The sequence below is a fragment of the Centrocercus urophasianus genome, unplaced genomic scaffold (assembly GCF_019232065.1).
Source record: "Centrocercus urophasianus isolate 14NV4802_14NV808 unplaced genomic scaffold, USGS_Curo_1.0 seq_9, whole genome shotgun sequence".
Lineage (NCBI taxonomy): Eukaryota > Metazoa > Chordata > Aves > Galliformes > Phasianidae > Centrocercus > Centrocercus urophasianus.
In genome coordinates this window covers 25195965-25221462 of record NW_024885532.1, presented here as the reverse complement: position 1 = coordinate 25221462, position 25498 = coordinate 25195965, and the positions used below count along the sequence as shown (strand labels likewise).

Sequence of the window (25498 nt, the reverse complement as noted above, 5' to 3'; positions counted from 1 at the left end):
AACACTGCTTTTCAACATAGTCACTACTGTTAGCCAATTCATGTGGATGACCTAATCAATAAGCTCTTAATTTCTTGGTATGACAGCTGTGCATGGCTGTCTGGAGCATGACTTGTCTTTCACATCACTATCACCACTGCTGAATCCCACCGCTCACTCCTGATTGTGCTCACATCCACCAGTTGGTCTCCATAAACATTCACAAGTGTCGATGAATATCAGCGGGTGCCTTTTTTTTTTTGGCATGAAGGAATTCAATGACACACCTTTGCTTCAAATGCAATCCCATGTCAAACATCATTCTGTCAGACTGTCCCTCTGCTGCCATCTTTTCCACGGCAACAGAATGTAATGGCGTATTGGTGGGAAGGTTCAACTTCTATTGCCATACCACCAATATCGTGGACCAATATAATAACGGAGGAGGGCATTACTTCCAGAGCAGCCCTCATATATAGAGATATATACATATACGCATGCATATGTGTATATATACGACTGAGTGCATTTTTGTCTGTGCATGTGTAATTTATTACGTCCTGCTGTATTTTTGACAGTTGTTATGACATCTATAATTTGTGGTCTGAGGAGGCAGAGCCATGAAATGCGGTGAGCCAAACTGGTTCAAATGTCTTCACTGAAAAATAGGGGTTTGATTTAAAAGAAATTTTTCTCCTCAAAAAAATAATCTTATGATAAAAAGAAATCTATCCTTTTTTAGCTTTTAAATTTTCAAATTGCAAGGGCAAAACATACTTTTTTCACACTCTCTTTCTCTCTTTTATATTTTTTTTTGAAGCACTGGCCAAAGGCAGAAAAAAGAAGCAAAAACTAAGAAGCAGATGCAGGGTTGGGTCTTGGTTATTTTATTTCTCCAGTTTCTTCTTTTATATTCCTAAATGAAAAATAGGAGGTGATATTTTAGGCTTAACAGAAAGCTGGCATGCTGGTTTGTTTTCTTACCATCAGAATGATATCATGTTTTCCTAAACAAAAATAATGCATGAAAAATTTCCAACAAAAGAAAACTATCCATTTTTTTCCATTAAATGAGTGTTTACCGAGCAGTGTTGTTGTGAGTACTCCCTTCTCTGGCTACCAAGAAAGATGCCAAAGGAAGCCCTTGGATGAGCAGGACAGCTGGGCTCAGGATGAGCAGCATAGCTCCTGGCACCCAAGCATTGGTATCCATTGAGGCGTCCAAGGGACTTGCGGTTGAGAAAAGAAGTGATGGTGCCTTTTCCCATCATCTGCTCAGGTCTTTGTGCCATGTATAAGCGCCTTCCAAAGGAGAGAAAGGGAAAAATTATGAGTATCTAGCAGCACAATCCTTGGAATAAAAAAACATGAACATCTGTTGCTTCTGGAGGCAAAGATATCACTAGGATGTGCTGAAAGCTGCAACATTTGCAGTCATTCTGAGCAGAATTTAACATTTTGGAGTACCCCAAGAAAAACCCAGTTCCTCCACAGCAATGATCCCAGCTGCAACAGGAAAGACACTCATCTCCTGCAAGGCTTCAGCATGATTCGGTAATGGAAGACTTATTTAGATATGAAGCAACCTTTAAAATTCCTGAAACCAATCATAATACAAATAAGAATACAAATATACCTTTAAGAAATATACGTACATATATCCCCAAGAGAACAAATCTTCACCATGTATGAGTCCCCTCTCTCATCAAATACAGGTATTTCATTTCTTTCGAACTAATCTCTATGTATTTGAAAGCAGAGGCAGGTAAGCTCATCCTACCTAAGACTCCTTCATCCCAGTGCCGAACATTGCCTTTCTGGTTTAATATTTGTGTATCAGTAACATACTAAGCACTCCTGTGTTGGGCATAATAAAATATTTATCCACCAAAACCACAGAGCCCAGATTAATAACTCGAGAGAAGTAAAGCCAGATTGCTGAGATGGTAGGTGGGAGAAAAGAAAATGTGCAGGAACTACGTGCACTGAAGCTTCAGACTTTCTTTAAACTAAGTTTGTTCTCCTGAATAAAGTTACGGAAGGATAAAACATTTTGTTCATTAAAATTGATTTACAAAACCCTTTGTTCTGTTTTGCTTAACTATAAAAGTTTATTCTCTTTGAAAGAAAAAGTTCTGTAGGAGAACAGAGTCATATTCATATCCTCTCGTTTCAATACCTAATTCATCTTCTGTTCCATTTTCACATCTAGGAAATTAAAGTACAAGAGACCAGAGAGAAAATGACATTCACAGAAAAGGATACCCTTGCATTCCTGGTCAAGAGAAAAAGGAGACAAACTAATTACTGAATTACAATGAGGCTTTTACCACCCTCTGAATCTCTTGAAGGAATAAAAAATACTCTCCCAAATCAGAGCAGAGATATCGAGCAATCAGCCAGCTTTGTTCAGGCACAACAAGGGCAGATGAAAGTATAATGTATAAATTCTTTCAAGTGAGGAAAAACATGACTCTTTCTCCTAGGGGGAGAAATCAAATGATTATGATTTTATTTTTAATTTGGCTCCTTCAATGGGCACATTTGTTTATGTGCAGAGTATAACCGTTCTTACAGACTTTTCAGTCCATGCTCTCTGAAGCCCACGATGAGGCATTGGTATCCATGATCAGTCAGCAGAGAGGACACATACTCCAGGTGTCCTTCATGAACTACACTACCCATACCCATTCCCATGCAGCTTTGAGCGAGTCACAGCAGTGGTGACAGTCCAAAGTGTCTAGAAATGTGCTATGGCATGGTATGGATATGTCTGACATTTGCATTCAGTAGCTGATCTAATATGGGCTTTGGAGGGAAATAGGTTCCTTCTCTGTTTTCATAGTTTGCTTATTCTACAAGAGCTATTCAAACCAATTCTTTCTCCATGAAGCTGTGCGATTTCACAGCATTGAACAGAATCTGAGAGTTTTCTTCCTGGGAACCTTGTCATGACAATCTCTGTAATGAAAAAGTAATGACTTTGCATGACTTATTAGAAAAAAAAAAAAAAAAAAAAAAAAAAAGATTGAGAGAGAGAGAGAGAGAGAGAGAGAGAGAGAGACTTTTGGAGATTAAATAAAATCTGGGACCTTATCCAGGTAGAGATCTTAGCCTGGCATTCCAGCTACATTCTTTCTGTTATTAAAATAATTTAGGAAACCAGGCAGCCTGCTCTGCATTCAATCATGTTAGCCCACGCTGTGTCAATTTGAATTCTGCCTGTGGTGATAACAGTTGAAAATCTGATGGGCCAGATCCTGAACGGCCAGATCGGCATTGCTCCATTACGATCAGTAGGGTTTTGCCAATTTGCCCTTGTTAAAGATCTGGTCCTCTACTTCTAGGCAGGCATTTTTCCAGAGAGCAAAGCAGTCTCCTATCTCTTTGGCAAAAAAGAAAATAAGGGAACAATTCAGCAATACTTTGGGAAGTTACATGACCATGACAGTGCAAATTAAAAATTATGTGATTGGCTCATTTCCAGAACACTTGAAACTTGACTGGAACCATGTAACCATACATCTTCAAATGTAATCAATAGATAAAATATGATACAATAATGCACTGTAGATGCCACCAGCTTCCAAAATGAAAATGACTATTTTTCCATTTCAGTTCAATCAGATGACAACTGGGGCAGCTTATCGTAGAATCACAGACTCATTTAGGCTGGAAAAGATATCTAAGATCATCTAGTCCAACCATCAGCCCATCCCCACCATGCCCATTAACCATGTTCCTCAGTGCCACATCTCCACTTTCCTTGAACACCTCCAGGGACAGTGACTCACCCACCTTCCTGGGCAGCCTGTGCCAGTGCATTACCACACTTTCTGAGAAATAATTTTTTCTAATAGACAAACTGAACCTCCCCCAGCACGATTTAAAGCAATTATCTCTTGTTCCATCACTGATGCCTGGGAGAAGAGGACAACCCCCACCTTGTTACAACTTCCTTTCAAGTAATTGTAATTTTAGGTGCATCCTGCGCTCCACCACAATCCACGCAAGAGAATGGGGCAGCTCAGTCCCTTCCACATCCATGTTAGGACCTTAGATAATTCTGCACCTGAGCAGCATTTCTCCTAACCTTCCTTGAGATCACAGAATCAAGTCTACAAGATGATCCTACAATAGTCATTACCTAGAGAACTACTTAACAGAACAGTAGTGAGGGTCACACAGCTTCTCTCAAGAGGTGAAACCTGGAAAACTGTCATGGCTCTGCTCTATGGCCTAAAACCTTTATGTCTCGTTGCCATCTGACACTACAGGAAAGAAAGGGAAAAAGAAGGGAAGGAAGTTTGGGGAGAGGTATTTTCTACTGAAAGATGACAGGTATTTTTTATTTGGAAAAAGGGAAAGAAAAGGAAAAAAAAAGATGTTTTCCACAAGAACTGTTCTCAAAAGATTTGATATAGCTATAGTTGTTGCACAGAAGGAACAAGACATCCACAGGGGACTTGTTACCTAAATAAAGATTTAACATCCTCCTGAAGAACTTGAACTCAAAAATCATAGTTACATTAGCAAAGAAAAGGGACCAGGATCAATTTCTTGGAGCACAAAGAGGAGGACTTCATTACTGAAAAGGCACAGTTTGATCTTAGGACCTGCATGCTGGAGAGATCCTCATGGGAAGCATCTCCTCCAGTGGCATCTCACATACCCTTAGTCCATGTGGATAGCAGGGCTGGCAGGAAGACCATGTAGCAAGGTTCCATGAACCCAGGGACAGGCTGAGCACTGCTCTCAACTAGCAGCAGCTACAGATGCAAGCAGCAAACTAACTGGTCTGGTCAGAGGAGATTTGGATTAGATTTAAGGAAAACTTTTTCTCTCAGAGAGTGGTCAGGCACTGGAATGGCTGCCCAGGGAGGTGGTGGAGTTGCCGTCCCTGGCAGTGTTCAAGAGGCGTCTGGATGAGGAGCTGTGAGATTTGGTTTAGTGCTTGTGGTAGCAGTGGTGATGGGAGGATGGTTGGACTAGATGATCTAACTGGTCATTTCCAACCTTGTGATTCTATGACTATATGAGCAAATACGATTTTTCAGGTGACAAAATGGATCATTACACCTGCTTTTCCCTTACCCTTTCCATACATGTCTTTACACAAATGATTTGGCTCACAGAAACTAACCTGAGACAACACTGTCTATTAGGCTATTCCTCATCCTTTAGCTGAGATGATCTTTCAGCTTCTCTTCTTGATTTGAGGGACTTTCTATTTCACCTAATTTTTGAAGCAAAGCCCCACTAATGACATCTCAATGCATCCACTGCAATGAGCTCTAAGACACAGGAAATCAGAACTGCATTCTCTTAAGCATCTCAGGAGACTCCAATGATTATATTGAAATGTTAATCACAAGCTCCTTAAGTTACAATCACAAAGGAGTCACTGTACGAGATAATTTCACAATATGAAACTCTTCTATAAATATATGTCAGGTAACAGTTTGCTGCCTGGGAACTGTAAATCAGTTATTAATGAGCCAAATGGTTAACATCAAACCTAATATCTCTATGCAAGGAAGAGCCAAAAAGCTCTCACAGGCATACAAAGTTCTAGATGTACTAGTCTGAACAACTTTATTCCCTGCTTCCTGGCTTGAGAGCCAACATCTGTCGGAAGTGCCATTGAAGAATATTGCTCTACAGCAATACTTCCACCTGATCCATGCAGTCTTGTAGTCCTTTGGAATTGATGAGACATACTTTCATAACTGAAAAACTCTTCTAAAAAGACTGACACACTGTAATGCAAACTTAGTAACCAGAGACTAGGTTTTTGGTTCAGATGGATATAGTTCTATCTAGTTTTTTGAGGCAAAAAAGACAGTCAGCTACTAAACAAACAGCCAAAGTCTACAGCCTCCACTAGAGCTGTGCAGCTCCTCAGCAGCTCAGAGCTCAACATCTGCCCCATGACCTGAGACTGTCCTCTGACTTACAGGAACATTCCTTGAATATAGATAGCACAAAACAAAAATCTTGGCTTTTAGTAGTTTCTAGATACCAGGATTCTACCTGAGCTTAAGCATATTGTTAGCTGTGCTTGATTGTGTTGCTTTCTTTTTTTTTTTTTTATATATATATATATTTTTAAATCTGTTACTATTGTTTAAGGCTGCAAAAGGTGATGAGTAATACAGTGGATTCTGGTGATGAATTTGCAGTGCAGAAAGCGAATATTTAGATTTGAAATCCTAGCTCATTATTGAAATTAATTCTGAATGCCTGCGACTCTTTGCTAATGCCTTCATAGAAAACTACATCGTTTGCATCACTATGAGATTGCCCAATTCCTTCATTTGCACAATTGTCCCAATAATCAAGAGTGAACCTAACCTCTGCAGGTGCAAGAACATCTCCAAATAACACAAATGATTTGATAACTGAAATGAATCTGATTTGGGGGGTGGGGGAGGATTTTACAGGGTACTTCTGCTTACTGATTTTTTTAGTAGAGTGGAATGAAATTATCACTATGATTTCAATGTAAATGTAGGGCAGAGGCAGATAAACTGATTAATTAACTGATCAATTCTCTGAAGAGCTTAAAGATTATCTTGTAATTTACAAAGGGAAGTGTGGGATGCAGTGCTAGCTTCACAAAGGTATCTCCCCATGTGGGAGTGTGCCCCATGAATAAAGGAATTTCATTTTCCTCCCATCAGTGATGCCTCTCCAGAGAAGCACTGATGGGATGGAGAGTGTCTCCTGCAGAACCACGTGACCTCCATCACAGCATTTGCCCAAAACTAGGGGAAAAGATGAGGATTTGCTGCTTGAGGCTCTCAAAGGGCAGCTTCAATCCACAACTCCTTCCAGCCACAGGTGTGCACAATTGTGAGCTGTGAGCTGGGATACATACAGCTATTTCAGCCTGGAACAGGCTGCCCAGGGAGGTTGTGGAGTCTCCTTCTCTGGAGATGTTCAAGACCTGCCTGGATGCCTACCTGTGTGACCTGGTGTAGGGAACCTGCTTTGGCAGGGGGGTTGGACTCGATGATCTCTGGAGGTCCTTTCCAACCCCTACAATTCTGTGATTCTGTGATTTCACGTGTATGCACGGTGAGGCATCTCATTGCAAATCAGTTGGGACCACATTCAGACCACCTCCTCTAGGTGCCTGCAGCTGTTGCTATGCCAACTAGTAAGACAGTGATGGGTAATTTGGGCTCCCCACGCTCCACGGTTGCCAGACTCTATTCCTTATATAGGCAACAGAGAGAAGGCATCTAAGTTTGGCATCTAAAATCAACAGGCTGACTGCACACCCCACTGCCACCCCCAGGCAGCTGCTATGTTCCTGGCTGGTCCCCACAGGCAAGGGGACCCACTGAACATTCACCACTCCTAAACCCACTTCCTTGTTTGATTTCCTCTTCCAATGTGTCATTCAGAAGTGACAGTGTGGCACCTGGGAAGCAGTCCAAATCCATGCGCTTACGCATTTTCAACGTGAAGTGCTCAGCATCACTTAGGCAGCCAGAGCTTTCTGCTCTTAACAATATTAGAAGCATTTTTGTTTCTTTGCAGTCAGGTAGAAAAGAAGTCTACCACTGCATCTCAGAGGGTTTTTTTCATGCATTTCCAGATATTTCATCCTGGAAATGTATTCCACAGATATTGAATCAGATAGATCTCTAAGCTTCAGAATAGTGCAATATTCAGGGAAAGATTTACGAGTTAACCATTTTATGGCTGGAGCACCTCTCCTGTGAAGAAAGACTGAGGGAATTGGGCTAGTTTAGCTCAGAGAAGGCTCTGGGGAGACCTTATTGCAGCCTTTCAGTACTTGAAGAGAGCTTATACGCAGGAGGGGGAGCAACTTTTCACATGGTCTGATAGGACAAACAGGAATGGCTTTAAACTAAAAGAGAGGAGATTTAGGTTAGATGTCAGGAAGAAACTCTTTAGTCAGAGGGCAGTGAGGCACTGGCACAGGCTGCCCAGTGAAGGTGTGGATGCCCCATCCCCAGAAGTTCAAGGTCAGGTTGGATGGGGCTGTGGGCAGCCTCAGCTAGTGGATGGCAGCCCTGCCCATGGAACTGAGTTGGAACTGGGCAAGCTTTGAAGTTTCTTCCAACCTAAGCAGTTCTATGATTCTGTGATTCTATAATTTCAGTCAGAACTGCTCTAAGATATTGAGACAGCTGCCAGACATGCAAATAATGAAAAACTTTCTCTGCAACTACTCATGGAAATTCGAGCATGGTCCGGGTTAGTTCATACTTCATGGAAAGGTGTCAATCCCCTTTATTTCTTCTGTGCTTCTTCCATTTTTATGCATGCAGCAGAGTGTCTAGCATTGGTAATCTGTAATATTAATTTTTTCTTGAGCTTGGAGAGTTCTGTCTTGTTTGATTGTTATTGTGTAGACATATTTATGATCTGTTTAGTTTTCTGTAGACGTACTACTGTGCATTTAGGATGCGAATGACCAAGGAAATGACTTAGTAAAGAAATGGCCCTTACACAGGCACCAGAAGTAGGTACAATTTGTGACTTAGTAAAGAAATGGCCCTTACACAGGCACCAGAAGTAGGTACAATTTGTGACATGCTTCAATTCCTGGAGGAGTTCATTCTTGATGTTCAGATAACATGCTGAGGCTTGTTTGAATGACCAAGAATTTTATTATTCCAGCAGAGCGAAATCTCTGACAATGGTGACCATCTGGGAACTTCAGTAACCCAAAGAGCCTTCAAGGGGAACACATCCAGAAAGAGCAAATTTAGGTACCTTGTTCACACTTACTTCAGTCAGGCTTCAGCTCCTACCCCTCATTTGATCCTTACAAAAACTTAGTTCCTCATCCAACCTCAGGATCTAAGATTTTCCATGGAATAAAAAAGGCTTCCTAAGAGAAGTCCCTTGCATAGTAAGAATCCAAAAGAAAGAAGAGATACCTCTTTCACTACCTGTTGACTATGGAGAATTGGCTTAAACAAGATTGCTGAGTTATTTGACAGCAATAAGAAGTGATGAGTCCCACGCTTGGCAGCATTCTGCAGTAGTCAGTGACCTTAGTACTTTTTCTGGGCCTCAGCAGGAGACTCTGAACTTGTTTTGATGATCCAGGCAAAGCCAGTGGAAAATGTGGTTAGAAGATCTGGGGTGTTCTGCAAAGCTGTGCTGCTGCAGTGACTCCTGCTATGCTCTACTCAGGCCTAGGTTCAGAAAGCTTCATCCCTAGACAATCTAGATTACTGTGGTCCATCTAAAACATAGCAAAAGCATTAATATTTGAAGCAAGTTTATTATTGACAAGGGTGGGATGTAGGCTCTGAGCCAGCTCAACCTCCTGGAAAGTGTTATTCACCAATGCTGGTTTGCGCGGGCAGGAATTCAAGCGCATTCTTTAACTGTAGGCAGATCTGATCAGTCACCAACATGCCCTTCCTCTACCCAAATCTTCACCACATCTGTGAAATACACTCCTTCTGCCCACTAATACTCTTGCCTTGCTCAAATTCATCTTCAGCCATCTGGCTTTCACTTGCAGCTGAGCCCTTCCAAGATACAGGGTTATTGGAGTGGCAGTAAATGCAGCTAATACATGTGCCAGCCCCTGAATTAATGTTATTGAAGCGCCTCACCTTGTGGGTGGCTGTGGATACTAAGAAGTGGTAAGAGGAATGATTCTTACGGAAATCCACCAGCAGAAGATCTCGTGATAGGGACGTTATTTCCCATCCTTTAGCCCAGTGTGCAATCCCACAGTGAATATTTTAACCCTTGTGCAACAAACCAATAATTTCAAATTATGCTTTCAAAGCTGTTTGTTGAACCCCTGTGGGCCATTTTTAAATATTGGCTCTATGTAGGAATTGCACAACTAATGGAAGGGTAATCTGAAGGCAGAAAATGAAAAGGCAATGTTTTGTGTATGTGTCAGTCACCCTTAACCATTTGCTCAGCATGGAGGGGCCTGGCATGTGGATTCCAATTTGTAACTTTGGCACATCTGGACTGAAATCAGTGACACCCACTGATTGAGTCAATATTGCCTGAAAAGAGTGAAGGCTGCCAAGCTAAGCTCTTTGATGTTACTGAGTTGGTCATTGTGTTGCTGAAACGTCATCCTCTGACATTTGAGGCAGATTCACAAAGAAATTGAAGGAAGATCGAGTGCTGAGTGCATGACAATGGCACTTGAGCATTAAAATGGGTGTGGAAACTTCACTGGTACAGGCATTTTATCTGCAACAGACAGAGCTTCACATCAAGATTCCTTCTGTGACACAGGAGCAAACAGCTGAGGCAAAAGGCATATGCATCTACCTCAGCATGTAATTCCAAAACACAACCTTTCTCTTCAGTTATTATTTATCTAATTGCGCAGCCAAATTTAGTCAGTGCATTTGAAAGCATAATTAACTGCAACACACTTAGTAGCGTTCCATTCTGCACTGCCTATAAATCAAACTGCTGTAAGACAGATTTGATTTTTTGGAAGGGTTTCCATCATACTGTGCATACTGAAAAATAATTAGTGAGCCAGGAGGGCAGTTACTTTTATCCTGCTAATTGGATACGCTGGCAGTTCTTACACCGTTATGGTCAGATGTTGGCCTTATTTGCGCACTTCCAACCAGTGGGATTACCTCACTAGGGTGGCCTTGTGTGTATTCAAGAACATTACTCTTTCCAGATTTGTAGGAGTTGAGCTGAGTTGTGTGAGCTATGATTTTGCTCTGAAGGGATCAGAATTCATGTTGTCTTATTCAGCACTGAATGACTCCCGATGGCCTAGGATTTGAGAGAGTCCTGGTGTACTTTGCAGTCACCGTCAGGCTTCAAACAGCATACAGCCTGTTCCAAATATTCTTCACTGATATTCACCATTGTCTGTGGTCTCACAAGATTTGGGAGAAAGTGTCTTTTGGAATGTGACAGTGCAGTTTCACAATAATTTGGTTTTGGCAGCAGTATCAGCTTAAGAAATTCCCCTTTCCTTTCTCCTACCTTTGCAACAGTTCTCTGACCTCACGGTTGTGCCAACACATCTGTTTGTAAAGCAATGTGATGGCCTGGATGAATGACATAATGCAGGTTAAACTATGAACCTTCTTTCCTTTCTCTCTATTTTTTCTTCTATTTTCTTTTTTTTAAGATGAGAGAAGGAGTGGCTGGAGAGGAAATTGTCTAAGCAGAGATTGTCACCAAAGCCTTAAATATTGTGAAACTGCTATTCTGAGACTGGCTTGTTGGTGTTTGCTTTTTTTTTTTTTTTTTTTTTTTTTTTTTTCTGAAGTAGCAATCATGCATGTTAAATAGAAGGAAAAAATTGGCAAAAAATAAAAGCAGGAGGCTCTTACGTCTTTTAATTTGTCTCAAGTGCAGATTTGTTTTTGGAAGACTACAATGTCCTCTGTCAACAGCTCTCAGAAAAAAATTTTTAATCTGTAGGTTACGCTCGACTACTTGCTTTCTCCTCCCATAGTTTGAGAACTACTACTACAACAGTTTGAACACCATGTGCATGGCTCAGTGGGATGAGCCTTTGGTGTATACCTGGTTGATGATGCCTTGGGGACAAAGGAAGATGGGCCAACAGGGAGATGGATTTGGAAGGGATAGAGAAGGAAGAAAGGATTCTTTCAGTAGGCTAAAAAAGCTGGAGCTGTGCAGCCTAGGGAAGAGAAGGCTTCAGGGAGACCTGAGAGAGGCCTTTCAGTATCTACAGGGGGCTGTCAGAAGGAAGGGGACAGACACTTTAGTGGGGTCTGTTAGGATAGGACAAGGGAAAATGGTTTCAAAATAAAAGAAGGGAGATTTAGATTGGCTATGAGGAAGAAATTTTTTACAATAAGGGTGGTGAGGCACTGGCACAGATAGCCCAGAGAGCTGGTGGATGCCCTGTCCCTGGAGACATTCAAGGTCAGGCTCTGAGCACCTGGTGAAGCTGTAGGTGTCCCTGTTCATTGCAGGGGATTTGGATCAGATGGAATGGAGTCCATTCCAACCAAAACATTCCACGATTCAATGATTCTATGACACTAGATAGGCCTCAGCTCAGGATACAAGATAAGCACTGGGTTGTGGGGATGTAGTAGGGCAAGAACCTCCTTGCAGCTGGAGGAAAAGGTAGAGGAATATGGTAAACGTAGGAGAGTTATGTGATTGAAGAAGTTAATACATATTTGACCTGCTAGAAAACACTAGAAGTTTTCTTGATTAAATTATTGTATATTATATATTTTATGTAACTTGTATATTATATTACATTACATTCTATTATATTATATTTTGATGAAATTATAAGATAAAAATCCTGGAAGAAGTAACAGACCTAACATCCAAATTAACCAGTACTGTTCTCACATGGAAAGCTTAAGAATAAAGGGGAAGCAAAGCGAGCACTTCATTCAACTTTACAAAATAGTAGTACTTATTTTCAAGCACTAGCATTAAGGTTTTTTTGTTTCACTTCACTGGGATAAAATTCACCAGTCCAAGAAAACGCCAGAAAGTCTTCCTCAGAGCCTACAGGATCTTAACTGAAAAATGTATATAATTCCCAAGAAGAAAGCAAGTTTGTTCATAGAAAGGAAGGAGAAAGAATAGAAGCCTGGACAATTCAGAGCAGGAATTCGCATGTATTTGGTATTTACTTTTTCTGAGACTACAGCTTATTCAGTTTTGTTTTTGTTTTATAATCAGGGAAATGAAATACTTTTTCTAAACTGATTTTAATACTGACAATCGTAATGACATTTATGAATGGAGCCTTCTGCATGTGAGCTATTTCTATCAATGCAATCAGGACGTAATGAAAACAGATAGGTACTAACACAAACTAGTTCCAGCAAAGTACGTAAGCAATGGTAGTAGTATCTCACCACCAAAATCCATTCATAGAATGGATATGGAAGGCTCATAGAATGGCTTGGGTTGGAAGGGACATTTAAGATCACCTAGTTCCAACCCCCTGCTATAGGCAGGGACACCTTCCACTAGACCAGGTTGCTCACAGCCCCATCCAGCCTGGTCTTGAATGCTTCCAGGGAGAGGGCATTCACAGCTTCTCTGGGAAACCTGTTCCAAAGTCTCCTTAAAAATCAGAAATCATGAAAATTGTATCTACAAACACATTGTATGGAGAGCTACTTTAAATGCCAGGCTCTGTGTGTGGATGGTGGAGATACAAAACTTTGAAAACTTAATGGTCCATTTTAAAAAGAACAATCTCTCTGAGAGATTAAAAATTCAATAAAATGCAATAAAATAAAAAGCAATAAAATAAAAAGCATTAATAAAAACACTATCTGAAGGAGTAAGGACATATGGCTTAGAAGAGAATGAAGTGGTCAACATTTCCCAGTAACTAATTCAGGCAACATCAAGGTTAGCAAGAGTGAGGTGAGCCACTCATATGCTATCTAACTAAGCTAGTCCCTTCTGTTTAAAAAGCAACCAGAAAGAGGCCACACATTTTTAGAAAATGGCGTTTTATCCATAATGACCCAGCAAATATTTCCCACAAACAAATGTCAGTTTATTCACTGTGGGTAGTGACTTAAGAATTCACTATAGGCAAGTGACTGGCCTTCAGGGAGACACAATGCTTTTCTTCCTCTCTGACATGAATGGTAAAAATTCCACAGTTCCTTAGGGGGTAGGACTGAAGCCAAATTTTAAAGCCCGCATCAGGGCTTGCAGCCTCACCAAGTGCCAAGCTTTCACCTGCTCTTTGGCAGGTATCAAGCAAGTATTTTCACCACAATAATGCATTTATTTGTAATATATCCCAATATAAAATACTACTTGAAATATTGTTTATGGAAAGCAGATAAAAGAGGCTCTGAAAGCCAAAGAAAGTTTGCAAATCTTTGTTTGAAAATATTTTTTTGGTATTTATCCAGCTTCACTGGGAGAGGTCTGTCTCATCTAATGCTAGCACTTCTGAAGTTAAGTAGCTAGTTAAAGCATGTAATTTAAAAGCTTTCTGTATAGATGATGGAGAAAAATAGGCACTTTCAGAGGGCAATCCATTCTGTCACTATCGTTCTAGCCCTTAGATGATGATGAACCTCTCCATGGGGATACAGATATCCCTTGATTGCAGACAGAGTTCAGGCAATTTGTTTGGAGAAAGCACAACTGAGTCAGATGACTCCTGGTAACGACTTACCTTTTTTCCAAACAACAGATCTTCACCAAGGACTTCATGGAATAAGTTGCTCACTGCGGTCCAATTTGTTGAGGTCAGCCATTATTCATTTCTATTTTTACATACACCCAGGGGGCAGGTGGGACCAGTTTAAATGCAGCTCTGCTTTGATCAGGGCTTAAAGTTCTTCACAAGACCAAGGAGATCTCCACTAACAAGAGGCCACATTTAAGTCACCAGCCACTCTGCCCAACCTTGGTTTTTAATATAAGCAAGAAGGAGACGTTAAGCTTTTATGAAGAAAGAAAAAACCAACCCTCTGTTGAAAGCACCACAGCACAAGAGACAAAGAATGTTTCTGTCAAATACACAAGACACTGAGGCCATGTCTAGACATTAAACAGTGCGAGGAAGTGTTCCCAAGCATCAGGACTTATTCATCTTTGCTGTCAAAAGTCACTGTCCTGGCTCGGGGCTCTGGCAAGTAATTTTTTTTATTGCCTGATTTGGGAGTTAGAATAAACCAGAATCCATTCCCAACAGGGAATTCGAATGCAGTCTCCATCTGGAGGATAAGAAAGTGTTAGCAGGAGGATAAGAAAGTGTTAGCAGCATGGATATAGGTTGCTGAGTGCCTATTTTCCTGAATGCAAGAGAATGGTTTTGAAAAGATTAGTTATAGGTGGATCACAGTATACTAGTGAGACACAGTCTGTTAGACAGTAGACATAATATTGCATGCTGAAGTTCACGTCTCCATACTTGTAGCACATGTATTTTGAAATGGAGTAGCAAAGGTTTTCTCAGTACTCACACAAAAGATTCATTTTTCGTCTTCTTCCATTTTATAATCTTTCTTTACATTTTTAACCTCTCAGCCACGTAATTTTGATTGATTTACACCACCTCAGAAAAGCTCAGTTGCAGCAAGTGCTGCTAAGAGGAAAGATCACCCCCATAGGTGACCATGTCCCATGACTGCCTTCTGCTGCCACTTTCAATAGCATTTTCAAAAGCAGACCATCTAATAGCAGCCTACCAGAAGAGCTACCAAGATGATGAAGCTAAACATTTTAGTACTGGTAGATAATATATCAAAGGAGCAACAGACAAAAATCACAGCCTGGGAAGTTCAAAGATGTTAGGAAATCTTCTCAACTGGGAAAGTCACGTAGCGCTGGAACAAGCTACCAAGACAATGTTGAGGTCTCCATCTCAGGTAGTCTTCAAGGCTTGGGTAGAAAAAGCCACAGCCAGTCTAGCCAAGGACAAGTGACAGTCCTGCTTTAAGTGGGCAGCTGAACAAGATGAGCATGAGAGGTACCTCCCAAACAACCTTTCTATAAGCAGCTGAATGTTTCTCCAAATGTTCACCGCGTGGGAGTGCTATGCTATCCCTTCCAGCTCTTCCTTTCATTGAAGCTAGACTCGGGTCAAGCAGCAGAACCCAGAGGTCATACAGGAAGGATTACTTCCTTGGTATGCTTTCCTCTTCCTCATACTCCTTCTTCTGACCTCAGCAGAGCTATGCAGGTTTCCCTAAAGAAAGAATGTGACCTTTTGACAGCAGTTCTCCAGCAATTTGTTCTAGATGGAAGTGATTTCCTCTGATTCCCTCTTGTTTTTTTCCTTGTCTCTTTGCCACAAATGGAAAGATTTGCTATGTCTGGAATGTAAAGTTTTGGTCACCACTCACGAGGATAAAATTCCCATTTCAACAATGTGCACCAAAAGTTAATTTCAGACAAGAGCTGTGCATTTTTGCAAAGAGCTGCCCCTCTTGCAATGGACTATGCATCAACAGAATTTCCCAAATATGTCTTGAGGGTTCCTTTTTTTAAGTAGAAATGGTAAAGAAAGGTTAAGCTTATTAAAAAGTATGCTTTGCTTCATGGAAAAGCTAGTATGCCAGGCTGAAGCAATGGTGGTCGCCTAAGTAAATATACTAGAAGTTTCATAGTTCATATGTTAAATTCATATTATAGAGATGCCAAATATTTACGGATAAACATATACATATGTACATTTATAATTAAAGATAAATATGTTTACATACTTAATATGCATTTACATAAAAACAGAAGAAACATCTGTGGAGATGAAAATTTTTTTGCTGTACCTATTGTTGTTACGGAGGTAAAAGGCATAAACTGCATAGTAATGCAACAGGTCACTTGATTTTTGACTGCCTAACCTGTTCCTTGTACTCTAGTCCACTTACATGGTAGTCAGTCTGAGTAGCTTTAGATTACTGATATTTAATAATAATATAAAGAAAAATAACCACCTGGCAAGATTTGCTCTGCTCCATTTCTGCATCTCACAACGACGCAAAAACCAAGCAGTATTTAAATGCCCAGTAATCTGCTATGCACAAGCTGCTAATCAGAACTGGAAGGAGTCTTAAGATCTTAACCAGAGCTGAAATCAGAAGTGAATAGAAGAAGGAAATTCTTTGCTATAAAACTCTTTTGCTCCCTAGGACTTCCCGAAATACAACGGAAGTTCTTTAAATGGCTTGTGAGTCTATGTTAATCAAAAGGAATCTATCACAAACCAATAGCACCTTTCATAATGGAAAACACTTCTTCAGGTGATAAGCCTTAAAACCTTAAAACCATAATTTTATTACATACTTACAAAGCTTTGATAGATATTTTGAGCTAACATTTTACTGACCATAAACTATTATTCCCTGCCAGACTGACATAGTTAGCCTGAGGGAGGAAAATGTTTGGCTCTTTAGAAAGTAAGGCACATGAAAAAAAATAGTGGGAAAACACTACTTCTAAAAAGACTCTAAGCATTTTTCTAATAGGTCTTGTGTAAAATATGTTGCAGCTGCTGAGCACATGGTACGTCAGAAGCTTGGACTGGTGCTCCTTTGGGATGTCTCGCACAATTTGCTCTTGGATTTTTTTTCCAATACAGATCACTGAGATTTCCCGGAAAAGCAAATTACCTCTTAAAAAAGGGAAGGGAGTAGAGTCTATTGTTAAGTTTTCCTTTATTGCTAAAGCAAATAACAGTGGTGTAAATGGTTACACTGGATGGTCAATTCAATTGAATTTAAATCAGCAGAAAACCCAGAGCACTCGCAAAGAGGTTTCATGAATGCAGTTCAGGATTGTAATGGAGCACAAGAGCTGTTGCTGTTTCTGTTCTTAAGCTGTAGGCCTTCCTTGAACTTTACTGCTGGCTTCTGAGGACCATCCTGCTTTCGGGAACCAGTCTGCTCAGATCTACCAGGCTGAGAGGAGGCATGACACGATGTACAAATATCAGACATCTGGTTGGGACGCTGATTGAGACCCTCTCTTTCTACTCTGCCCTCAGCTGCCTTAATGTACGAGGTAGGTATTGCTGGGCAGTTGCATGGTGCTCTTTGTTCAGCTCATAGTAATGTCCTTTCCTGAAGGGCAACAGGATAAGATGACATAGCAGCTCTGGTGTAGGCAGGAACAGTCAGGCCACTCATGGATCACTGTCCCTCTCCCTCTCTGGCAGACTTTGGTCTATGGAAGCCTCTTGTGCTCTTTGAACACTGACTGACGTATTGCTTGAGCAGAAGCACCAAGATCCACATTTTGAGCTCCAGGGTTTTGTCTTCTCTTCCTATGCTGTGCCCTCTTAAAACATTTTTATGAGAACAAAGAAGTACATGGCTTCATCAATACGTTGTAAACAGAAAGAATAAACGGGTAGACACAGATATATATATAGAATCACAGAATTGCTCAGGTCATGGTGGAATGATCAAGTCCAACCACAGCCTAACCATACTACCCTAACTCTAACAACCCTCTGCTAAATCATGTCCCTGGGCACCACATCCAAACGGCTTTTAAACACATCTAGAGATGGTGACTCAACCACCTCCCTGGGCAGCCTATTCCACTGCTTAACAACCATTCCTGTAAAGAAGTGTTTCCTGATATCCAATCTACTCTTACCCTGGTACAGCTTGAGGCCATTTCCCCTCATCCTGTCACCAGTGAGAAGAGACCAGCCCCGCTCTTGCTGTGAGCACCTTTCAGATACTGGAAGAGAGCAATAAGGTCTCCCCTCACCCTCCTTTTCCCCAGACTAAACAGCCGCAGTTCCTTCAGTCGCTGTATCACACATCTTCCAGCCTTTAGTTGGTGGGTTTGTCTTTCTTTCATGCTAACTGCAGAGACAAGGGGCAGCCTGCCTGTGAAAGTCCTTATCACGAACAGCACTGTACTGTTTTCAGTACTGTCACTGATTTTTCTGGTAAAGACATCCTGGGAGTGAGATTGTCGTGACATATAAGTGACTCAGGAAAGAAACAGACAGAGAAACCACCCACCTTCAAAGCAAATGCACCAGAGTCCTAATTGCAATTAAGAAAACAACTCCAGAATGCTGTCATCATTGGATGCTTCCAATTCCATCCTCCTTTTCCAAAACATTGCCTAATCACTAAAATGCACGAGCCATAATGTGGGGAGATGAAGGAATAGGTTAATTGTTAGCCATCAGTGGAGGAACTGGTGATACAGAAAATGTGAGCAAATCCTCAAGGAACAGTAGCTAGGGTTGGATTAGAGTCCAGAGATCTCAGAATCATCTCTTTGATCAACTGTTGATAATTGTAGGAGGATTTCCTCTGTACCGAAGTACAGTGACAAAAAGGGGAGAAAACACTCCTCCATTTGAGACATTGTGATTCTGTGTGGGTCAGTGACTAAAATTATGTTGATTGGTGAACACAACTGGAACCCAGTGTTGTTTAAGGGACCTGTCAAGACACTGATTCTCTATTGTGCCTAGGTTTCCTCAACAAGATTTTGAGGCTTGAGCTGAACATTAGTGTTCTGTGCACATTTTACAGTAAAAAAACATCTTCATATCCAATCCAAATCTCCTCTCCTTTAGTTTGAAACCATTTCCCCTCATCCTATTGCAACAGGCCCTGCTAAAGAGTCTGTCTCTGTCTTTCCTGTAGCTCCTCTTTTAATACTGAAAGGCCACTCTCGGGTCACCTCAGAGCCTTCTCCATGCTGAACAGCCCCAGCTCTCTCAGCCTGTCCTCATAGGGGAGGTGTTCCATCCCTCGGATAACTTTTGTGACCCTTCACATCTCTCCCATACTGAGGAATCCGTATCTGGACACAGTTCTCCAGGTGACATCTCACCAGTGCAGAAAGAAGGGCAGGATCACCTCCCTCGACCTGATGTGTTCCATCAGAGTGTGCAGCCAAAAAGTCCCTACTGGAGTTCCACAGGCCAATACCAGGGCCTGCCAGGGACTTCCTCACTGTTACTGTGCGCTGTGCCAGGCATACCATGGCAGCATCAAAGCTCAACACGTGGGTAAGAGGCTATGCTCACCCACTTTCAGGTATCAACAGACTATTTTGCAGAATTTAGTCACTGTTCCAAATGGCTTTCAGTTGGGTTTGGCTCTTAGTTAATGCTTGTCATCAAGGAGGTGCTTTTAACCCTGCACCAGATTTAACCTTACACCAAACCCTGGGTAGAATTTGGTGACTGCATTACTCCTGCCCTCCTCAGAGAAGAAAACTGTGAGAGCTCTCTGAAGCCTCTCAGAACTAGCAATTTCATTCTCTTTCCTTGCATAAATATAATCCAAGTTAGAAGTTGTCAGAAGATCCTGCCATTTTGAAATTAATGAGTAAAACAGTACCAAAGGTACGTGACTTTGAGTTTTCCCTTGGACAGCAAGGCAGTCTTGCACCTGGGTCAAGGCAACTCCCATTACCAATACAACTGGGGGATGAAAGAACTGAGTGCAGCGCTGCTGAAAAAGACCTGGGGTACTGGTGGATGAGAAGCTAGACGTGAGCCAGCAGTGTGCCCTCACAGCCCAGAAAGCCAACTGTATCTTGAGCTGCATCGAAAGAAGCGTGTACAGCAGAGCAAGAGAGGTGATCTGCCCCTCTGCTCTGTGCTAGTGAGGCCTCACCTGGAGTATTGCATCCAGATGTGGAGTTCTCAGTACACAAGAGATATAGACCCGTTGGGTCACATCCAGAGGAGGGCCACAAAAATGATCCATGGAATGGAACACCTCTCTCATGAGAGAGCAGGGGATGATCAGCCTGAAGAAGGCTCCAATGTGACCTGATAGCATCCTTTCAGTATCTAAGGGGGAGCTATGGAAAAGAAGAGTCTTTAGCAGGGTCTGTGGTGACAGAAGAAGGGGAAATAGCTTCAGGCTCAGAAGGGTAGATTTATGTTAGATATAAATAAAAAATCTTCTACAGTGAGGGTAGTGAGGCACTGGAACAGGTTGCCTGGTGATGTGGTTGATGCTCCATCCTAAGACACTTTCAAGGTGAGGCTGGATCAGGCCCTGGGCAACCTGATGTAGCTGTGGTGTCCCTGTTCACTGCAGGGAAGTTGGACTAGATGGCCTTCAGAAGTCCCTTCCAACTCTAAGGATCTATAATTCTATAATTTCTAACATGGTACTCAGAAAAAAGATCCTTATCCTCTTATGTAGTAAATTTTGAGAAATTACTAGAATAGCACAAAGTGAAGTAAAAGTGCTCTGCATCTTGTCACAGCCATGAGAATTTGGGTTCAAATACCCTCAATGTTCTTAGGTCATGCTGTGGAAGATATATCCCTTATCAAATAGTCCTTTTTCTTTCTTTCACCATGTCAATATAGAGACAGATCACCCTTGATTCTTCATAGGTAGTTTATCTATGCTGGGGACTAGTGAGTCTGGGGGTGTTTTTTAGGAGCAGCACTGGTCTGGAACCAGAGCAGTTTCCTTTGCTGCCCTGTGCATGTGTCCATGGGCAGCTATGTTCCTGGTCTCTTTTTCTTTTAAATATTTCCTATACCTTTAAACAACTTGACCTCTATCCATTTGGTCTAATTTCAGGCTTTTCTTTTTGGGGTCAATTTCTCCTTTTCTCATTTATCTCATTTACAAATGAGACATGGGGAGTAGGCAGAGCAATCTTATTTGCAGGGACTGTGCTGCAGCAGTCTGACAGCTGCCCAGCAGATACACAAGGGAAGCTAAATGGCCATAGCCAGGTGCTGTCAGGGAAGATGCAGGAGTCTGGCAATCATCCATTAGGTCTTCGTTAGGCAGGTGCTGCTCTTGTCAAGCAGAGGAAAATGATATTTAAAAAAAAAAAAATTGTAAGCAAAAATTTTCAGTCACAAAATATTTTCTAAGTAAAAGTTCCTTTTGCAGATTTTGTAGCTTTTTTTATCCTAGGCATTTAGCTCTTGGACTCTTCCAGCACTAAGTGCTGATAGCTTTGCTCTGGATCAACAAACTGTGAGGGAAAGGTATTTATATATGTGTGGGTTCAAGAAAAGAGCCAGCAACATCTCTAACAGGAAATCTCCACTTGTCCAAGATCATGTGTTACCTGCCCCCATAATGCCACAGGGGAAAACTTCCCAAGGGCATGTCAGAAAAAGCTCCTCTTCGGCCTGAAAAGAAATGCCCAAACATTTACATACATTCTGCAAAAATACTGGCCTCTTTGGAAAGCCTCTGTTTGATATGCCTCAATGTGCAATGTGCTTCTCCTCCCCTCCGTGCGCTAACAACCCAGACAGCCCACCAGCATATAAAATGTTCTCAGATTCCTAGAGGAAAGAGAGACTTCTCAGGCACACCAATATAGCAACACTTCCATAGAAAATAGCAAGACCAAGTTACAGTGAGCTATCTCCTGTAATTTGGAAACCACAGCTTGACTGTACCTGCTGGAAAGTGTGTGTCCTTCTTCTTGGGAGGAACTACAAACACCAGAACGTGAGTGATCATCTTCACCAAGCTCCTCATGCTGAAGCAAGATGCCCCAGTAGACATTTTGCTCATTTGCAAAGCAAAGCCTAGTGTTGACTGTGACCCAAACATTATCCCTCGTCACGAGAGTTGAGAGTTTGCTCCAGTAAGGTCAAGAAAAAGAGATGTTGGTAGTATACCCTTTTGCTGAGATTCAGACTGTGCTTCAGACAAGATCCAAACCCACTTTTATAATTTCAGTCTTTTCCTGGTGCAAAGTGAGATTAGTATTTACTCAGTCTGTTTCAAAGTAGCAATCTAGTAATCCCTGTAAGCTACTTCTGAATTAAGTTCTTTCGCATGTTTGACTCCAAAAATCGCACTCTGAACTTTGATCAGATCTAAATTAAGTAGTGTCACATACAACGATCCTGTTCTCATCCAGAGCAGGTATGGAGCTTGCTGGTCTGTCTAATCTCATCTCCGTTTGCAAACATAACACCAGTGCTGTGGTTTGGGTCATCTTCATGTGGTCGGGCACAGTTGCTAGAAGGAAGGCCTCATACTGTGATGGGGAGGTAGAAGTCTCCCCTAAGAAGGAGCATCTTGTGATTCCCCAACACCTCAAGGAGAAGGGTGGGGGATTAGGCTCGTACAAGTTCAACACTTTCAGGTGTATCACAGTGTGGGAATCCTTGTTTCATGACACTTGATGAGTCAGCTGTCTTTTGCAAGCTTATCAGTTTAAATCTCTATTTTCCAGTTTCTCAGCAGGGTTTGCTCAATATGAAAACAAACTACACGGGGCATTAACTTGTCTCTCCTGGAGCTGATCCAGCAAAATGTAGAATTGCCAGTGTGTGAGAAAAAATCTTCCCATCAGGAATACTGCTGCCCTGAAAAAAAAAAATGACTATAGCAAGTACTGGTCTATTAGATTTTTATAATGAATGGGTGTGAGCTTGGTACCAAACTGCCATCAGCACATTTTGCATAGATCAAACCCTTCAAGAGAACATTTCAAGATACACTGAAGTTTAGGCTTTGCTAATTCAAAATTCAAAAGCAAATTTCCCCGGGGTTTCACTAATGGCTTCAACTTTATTGAATGAACCTGGCTGATGGACCTGTTTGTACAAAAATAAAGGAAACACCTCACTTTTTACACAGAATTAGAGAGTTACATCTCTAGGTTCAGGCTCGAGATCAAGTCATGGCTAGTATGAAATCAGTTAACTTGGAATCTTCGGCCAGTGGCACGTGCAAAGTCATCTGACTGAAATCTCTTTCACTGGGAGTTAAGGTAAGTTATCAGAATACCTTATATTTGTCAAAGGCTGAAAGTGCACACATGAACAATATCTTCTTCTGTTTCTGTTTAGTAATATTGCAATTTGAGATTTTGCAAATCTGTCAGCTGCTTGCAATGACAAAATCACATCTCATAGAAAAGAAGCATTCAGACATTTCACGAATAAAGAGATCCACACGGTCCCATCTCTCCCCAACTCATTGATGTTTCTGCAGTTGTGATGTTGTACTGAATAACAACAATTATTCAAAGTTTTAGTTCTTTGCATTTGAAGTTTTGATGCATTATTGCTGATTGCATTAACCACATAAACACCTTGTGTTAATAATTTCAGATTCTGGGTATGTATTCACAGTGGGTTTTCCCATTTTACCATTAGAGAGCAGCCCATGCAGGAGGGAAGCACATACAGACACTGCTATCAGCTCCCCCATGGCCAGTCAGGGACAATGCTGTGTTCCCAGGTGTTTCACTGACACCAAGGTCTGAGTTCCCTGATGCATCCTTCCTCTCTCTCATACTCTTTCTTTTCCCATCCGGTATCCAACACATGAGGAATGAATGTGCTCTGGGCAGAAAGCCTCTGACAACATGCTGCCTTACTCAGATAGTGGAAAGTGTTGAGGTTTTGACACCTTGCTTTGCAACAGTCTCTCAGCAAGTAGTAAAGCCCCACTGACCCCCAAGACAGACAAGCTACTTGACACTTACTGTCTTTTTTTGTTTGCAGTTTATTTCTGCTCACCTCTTCATCATTATCTACTTACCATAACACAGGCCAGTGCTTTATTAAATGGGTTGCCTGTTTGCTCACAAGGCATCCCATATCTGAAACTCCAAGTCTCTGCCTAGAGTATAATTCCAGGGCAAAAGCAGAAATCATTTCTCTTTGTTATTGCAAATCCACTGAATAGACACCAATAGCTTTGCCTTTCCCAAAGGAATAAAATGAACTGAATATTTCTTAAGGTAAAAGGCCATTTCAAAGGGTTCATTCCCCTGCTAGCCCTAAGCCAGTAAAATTAAAATGACTCAAGTAAAGTAGAGTAAGATGTGAAATCTTCAGTAAAGGAAAGACGTAGACCTGTTGGAGAGTGTAAAGACAAAGTCCAGCAAAAAATGATTCAAGGGATGGAACAGCTCTCCTATGAGGACAGGCTGGGAGAGCTAGGGCTGTTCAATATGGAGAAGAGAAGGCTCTGGAGAGAGCTGAGAGTGGCCTTTCTGCATTTAAAGGGGGACTGTAAGAAGGGGACAGACTATTTAGCTGGGTCTGTTATGATAGAATAGGAGGAAATTATTTCAAACTAAAAGAGGAGAGATTTATACTGGATATAAGGAAGAAGTTTTTTACAGTACCATTGGTGAGGCAGTGGCACAGGTTGCCCAGAGGGCTGGTGGATGCCCCATCCCTGAAGACATTCAAGGTCAGGCTAAACAGGGCTCTGAGCACCTGATGGAGCTGTAGGCATCCCTGTTCATGGCAGGGGAGTTGGAGCTGATGGCTTTTAAGGGTCCCTTGCAGCTGAAACATCTCTCTGATCCTATCATTCTCTTACTTTATGGAGGTCTTTGGGTAGCCAGGAGCAGAAAGATTTCAGATGAGGCCATTGTTTCCCCTTCAAGGGAAGACTCAGGCTGAAGGTCCTCTTTCCAGAATGGTAGGAGTTTCCCACAAACCAAGGTTCACTCCCAAAAAATGCACAGCTGGTTTTCAGGTTTCTCTGTGTGTTCTGTATGAGGCCCAAGAGAGGGGTGGTCAGGGGAAGCAAAGTACAGAGCACCTACAGAGAGAGCCACCATCATGACACACCCAGAATCCCATGAGTTTGCTCTTGCCTTGGAATTCCCCCACCCTTGCTCAGGCTACTTCCATCTTTTTATCTATAAGCATGCTCTCTCAGTTCCTCCCATGCTGGAGGATGAAGGAATTTCCCCACATTTCAATTCATTCGATCCAAGACCACACCGTGTGGTGATCTTTCTATCTAATGAGGACGTGTGCTGAAGGTATATTCAAGTCTGGGGGAAGAGGGATCTTGAGGCAGATAAGGCAGCAATACCATGGATATCACCATGTCTAGCCAGAGTCTCATGCGTGGTCTGGAAAAATTCAGGCAAGTTATCATGGAAAGGACTGACTCTGTTTCTTCAATGCCTTATTGATTGCACTTAGGGACTTTGTGGAAAAAGACCTTCTGCAAAAAAATCCTCACAGACCATCACTTTATTGGAGAATTTTTTTCTGATAAACTTCAGCCAGGATTTCAGCCTCTCTTCTAGCACAAGTCTCTATTTCAAAGCTGACAGCTCAGTTGATTTGCCTAGAGCA

The 25498-nt window shown here is 41.7% G+C and overlaps 1 long non-coding RNA gene across 2 annotated transcripts in view; it reads right to left on the bottom strand.

The window, feature by feature from the left end:
* Positions 1-884: 884 nt before the first annotated feature.
* The window catches only part of LOC122171607, a 32619-nt gene continuing 8005 nt past the window's right edge, over positions 885-25498 (bottom strand). The window contains exons 2-3 of one of the 2 annotated variants that reach the window (XR_006172033.1): positions 21830-22750; positions 885-1281 (exon numbers count right to left, since the gene is read on the bottom strand). This is a non-coding gene — a long non-coding RNA (uncharacterized LOC122171607). Of the gene's footprint in view, positions 1282-17133; positions 17737-21829; positions 22751-25498 lie in introns of those variants that run through there. The other variant, XR_006172032.1, reaches the window with a different exon arrangement.